Below are 5,132 nucleotides of genomic sequence, written 5' to 3'. Positions count from 1 at the left end.
GCTGGGGCAGCTCTGGGATATTTGGGGTCATTCCCTGTGCCCTGGAGAGGCTGGAGTAGCTCTGGGATATTTGGGGTCATTCCCTGGGCCCCACGGAGCTGGGATAATGCCCGGGGTGTTCCCATCCTTGGATCCCCAATCCCTGTTTTCCAAGGCCTGCAGTGTTTCCAGTTAAATCCTTGTAGGACAAATCAATCCCCATAAAACAAACATAAATCCCCTATAGGACAAATAAAGTCCATGTAGGAGAAATAAATCCCTATAGGGCCAATAGACCCCTATAGGATAAAAAGGATCCACAAAAGAGAAATAAAATCCCTACAAGAGAAATAAAATCCCTATAAAACAAACATAAATCCCTATAGGACAAATCAAATCCCTATAGGACAAACATAAATCCCTGTAGGACAAATAAAATCCCTGAAGAACAATTAAATTCATCTAGGAAAAATAAATCTCTAATGATAAATAAAATTCCTATAGGACAAATCAAATCCCCCTAGGACAAATAAAATCCCTATAGGACAAATCAAATCCCTATAAAACAAACATAAATCCCCATAGAACAAATCAAATCCCCATAGGACAAATAAATCCCTATAGAACCAAACAAACAAATCCCTATAAAACAAATCAAATCCCTATAAAACAAATCAAATCCTTATAGGACAAATCAAATCCCTATAAGAGGAATAAATCCAAATAAGATAAAATCCCTGCAGGACAAATGTAAATCCGTACAAGGCACACAGAAATCCACGCAGGATGAATTAATTAATTCCAGAAGTTAATTAATGCTGAGCTGCCCTTCCTGGACCCCTCAGAGCCCCCCTGGCTGGGGGGGTCACGGCCCCGAGCTGCCCTCCCTGTTTGTCCCTGCAAAACATCCCAAATATGAACCAAAAAAAACCCAAAAAAGGGAAAAAAAAACAAAGGGAAAAGAGCAACATCAGCTGCCTGGGAAAACCATCAGCGTTCCTGCCTGCTGCTGCCACCTGGCACCCCCCAAAAATTCCCAAAATTCCCAAAATTGCCGATCCCGGAGCCTCCTCCCGGGCACTGCAGCCAGCTCTGCCCTCCCTGCCCTGCCCCAGCTCCTCCCGAGCTGCCAAACCCCTCGGGGACAGAGGCAGAAAGTTTGGGGGAGGTTTTTTAAGGGAAAAAAAAAAACCCAAATTGAAAATAAAATAAACCCAACTCGTCGGAGATAAACAGGGGCGTGGGCGGGGCTGCAGCTGAGCCGAGGATCCGGGGGGGGACTGGGGGGTCCTGGGGGATATAAGGAGCACCTGGGGGGAGGTGGCACCAGGGGGAGGTGTCCCCTGGGGTCCCTCTGTGCCACAGCCCGGGCTCTGGGCTGCAGCCCTGCTCCCCTTTCCCCCTGGCAGGGTGGGAAGGGGGATTTGGGATCATTGCCAGGAGCCCTGGAGATGGGAAAGGCTGGATTTGGGGTCTGGGGGCAGGCACAGCTGGGTCAGGGGTGGGATCTGGGATGTTTGGGGTCATTCCCTGGGCCCCATGGGATCATTCCCTCATTCCTGGGCTCCATGGGATCATTCCCTCATTCCCTGGGCTCCATGGGATCATTCCCTCATTCCCTGGGCCCCATGGGATCATTCCCTCATTCCTCGGGCTCCATGGGATCATTCCCTCATTCCCTGGGCTCCATGGGATCATTCCCTCATTCCCTGGGCCCCATAGAGCTGGGAGAGGCTGGATTTGGGGTCTGTGGGCAGCCACAGCCGGGCTGGGGATGGGAATTGGGATATTTGGGGTGATTCCCTGGGCCCCACAGAGCTGGGAGGGGTTGGAGCAGCTCTGGGATATTTGGGGTGATTCCCTGTGCCCCATGGGATCATTCCCTCATTCCCTGTGCCCCATGGGATCATTCCCTCATTCCCTGTGCCCCATGGGATCATTCCCTCATTCCCTGGGCCCCATGGGATCATTCCCTCATTCCCTGGGCTCCGGGGAGCTGGGGCTGGCTGGCCCTTGCCTGTCAGCCCCGAGCAATAATTAGCGAGGATCAAAGCGGCTCCTTCCCGACAGCGCTGGATGCGGATGATCGGAAATCTCCAATCCCCGCTGCTCCCGGCAGAGCCTCTGCAGCTCCAGGGGGGATCTGGGGGGCTGGGAGGGGCTCAGGGGACATCCCTGCCGAGGTGAAAGGAGGGAGCTGGAACTGCTCGGGAGGTGGAGCAGGCGAGGAGGGGGCGATGGGGCAGCGGCCGGGCCAGCCCAGCCCCTCCTGCCCTGCCCCAGGGCCGGGTCACCGCTGTTGCTGTCACAGCGTGGGGACATTCCGCAGCTCATTCCCTGTCCCTTCCCCATTCTACTGTCCCCTGCCTTATTCCGTTGTCCCCTGCCCATTCCTTGTCCCCTGAATGAGCTGTCCCCTCCCCATCGAGCTGTCCCCTGACCCCTGTCCATCCCACTGTCCCCTCCCCATCCCGCTGTCCCCATCCCGCTGTCCCCTCCCCATCCCGCTGTCCCCATACCTCTTCCCCATCCCGCTGTCCCTTGTCCATCCCTCTGTCCCCATCCCGCTGTCCCCTGCCCCATTCCCTGTCCCCTCCCCATCCCGCTGTCCCCATCCCTCTGTCCCCTGTCCCGCAGCCAGGGGCGGGCCGAGCTCCGCTCCCTCATCCCGGCCCCGCTCCCGCTTTGATCAATTCCCGATATTTTCCCTGGATTTCCGCCTCTCCAGGGCTGTGTGCGCTGGATCGGAGCGGGGACAGCTCCCAGCTGTCCCCAAGCAGCCACCGCTGCCTCCTGCTGCCCTCGGGGTCCGGGAGAAGCCGTGGATGGGGCTCAGCTCCCTCTCAGGAATCCACGCAAACCCCAGCCCGCAGCCTCCTCCCGGCAGAAGCATCTGGAAAAGCCCTTTTTCTCCCCAAAACAGCTGCACCAAGGCGGCCTTGACCCCTCCACCTGCTCGGGGTTTGCTGCTCGGCTCCATGCCAGCCCCCAGAGCCCCTCCGGGGGTGTCTCCCCCCTTCCCCCCTCCATCCTGCCCTCTGGAATTGCACAATGGAGCACATTGTGGCCGGGAGCCTCTCCCTGGCTCCCGGGCTCGGTTTTATCTCTCCCTTCAAAGCCGGAGGGAACGGTCGGAGCCAGACCCGCGGCCCCAGCTGTGCCGGGAATGCGGGAAGGGCTGAACCGGGGCCAGGGGTCTGGATTTGGGATGCTCTGAGAGCTCCCTTTGCTGCCCAGGGAGTGAAGGAAGGGCTGAGCCTGGATTTGGGATGCCCTGAGCTCTCCCTTTACCATCCCAGGGAATGAAGGAAGGGCTGAACCTGGATTTGGGATGCCCTGTGAGCCCTCCCTTTGCCATCCCAAGGAATGAAGGAAGGGCTGATCCCGGATTTGGCATGTTTTGAGCTCTCCCTTTGCCATCCCAGGAACGTGGGAATGGCTGAGCCTGGATTTGGGATGTATGAGCCCTCCTTTTACCATCCCAAGGAATGAGGGAAGGGCTGAACCTGGATTTGGGATGCCCTGAGCCCTCCCTTTGCTGTCCAAGGAATGAGGGAATGGCTGAGCCTGGATTTGGGATGCCCTGAGCTCTCCCTTTGCTGTCCCTCCGCTGTCACAGCCCCCTGACAACCCCGGGGTGTGAAAATGCTGGAAACATTCCTAAAATTCCCATGAAAAGCCACCCTGGCTGCTTTTCTCCTCCAGCAAAATCCGAGGAAAGGGGAAGGGGGTGCCCAAATCGGGGCCAACCCCACGGCGGCTCTCAGCGCTGCGAGCCCGCAGGAATAACCTCCGGGAAAACCGCTCCTGCTCCCGGGATTTCCAGAATTCCCGAGGGAATTTGGGAGCTCCGGCCGCGGGGAGGGATCTCTTCCCTGCTGATGTGGAAGCTCTGGGTCTGCTCGGCTCCCCAGGTTCTCCTGCCGGGAGGAGGCAGCGGCGGCCGCTCCTCTTTCTCCTCCCTCCCTCTCTTTCTCTCTCCAGGCTCCGATATTCCCAATTTTCCAGCCGGGAACGTGCGGCTCGGCCGATTCGGGCTGCGAGGAACAACGAATCCTCCCAATCCCAAAGCGCTTTTCCAACAATTCTCCTCTTCCAGCGGCTCTGACCTTTGCATTAATAAATCAGCCGCGTTATTGGAGGGATGAATAATTCACCGTCACTCCCAGCCCCGCGCAGGCTGGAGGATTTAATTAATCCTCTCACGGAACGCCCCCGAGGGCTGCGCAGGGATGGGGATGGATGGGGATGATCCCGGCGATGCTCCAGGAGCATCCCAGCCCCTCTGATGGCTCCGGGATATTCCAGCAACTCATCCCGGTCATTCCCTCTGCAGATATTTTATTTTTTCCCCCCCTCCGGGTGATTTAAAGTGGGGGAAATTCCTCTTTGCTGTGGAGCTGCCTGAGGAAAGCCCGGCAGGATCCTCTCCCCGAGTTTTCCCTCTGGGAAATAACGGCGGATTTTTGATTTTTTCCCGACCTTTTCCAGCCGCGGCTGCTCAATAACGGCAGATCGCGGGTAAATGTCTCCATCCCGCTGTGTTTAACAGGGAGCCAGGAGCAAAATCCTGCCCTGCTGGTGCGGGAGACCCCCCGGGTGTCGGAGTGGGAATCACCCCCCAAAATCCCGGCAGGATTCCGCGTCCTCCTGCCGCTGCCGCTCGGGAGGGGTGGGAAGGGTTTGTCCTTGGGTTTGGGCTCCATCAGAGTTTCATCCCTGGGTGGTGCCAGGGATGATCCCGGGGATGCTCCCCTCATCCCCTGAGGGGTTTCCCTGCCCCCCAAATCCATGAGGAAATCGCTGCAGGGAAAGCCGCAGAGGCGCGGGGTTAATTAGCGAGCAGCCTAACGAGGTCTGGTACTAATTACACACCCCCCGGGCCAGGAAGCAGCAGCGCAGTGACGTGGCCGTGCATGGGGGGGCCCCTCTGTCACCCATGGGTGCGAGGGGACCCCCTGGGCACCCCAATCCCAGCTCTGCCAGGGCCCTGCAGGGTTTGGGGAGCAGCGGGACCCCCAGCCGTGTCCCCCCCTCTCCCCGTGGGATTTCGGGGCTGTCCCGCGGGCTGGAGGAAGAATCCCAGGATGATTTCAGTTGGAAAACACCTCCGAGGTCATCAGGAAGGGACGTGGGGCGGCTTTCGGGGCTGA

This window comes from Serinus canaria, chromosome 26 (assembly GCF_022539315.1).
Source record: "Serinus canaria isolate serCan28SL12 chromosome 26, serCan2020, whole genome shotgun sequence".
NCBI classification, from domain to species: domain Eukaryota; kingdom Metazoa; phylum Chordata; class Aves; order Passeriformes; family Fringillidae; genus Serinus; species Serinus canaria.
Note: the sequence above shows the minus strand (reverse complement) of the source record.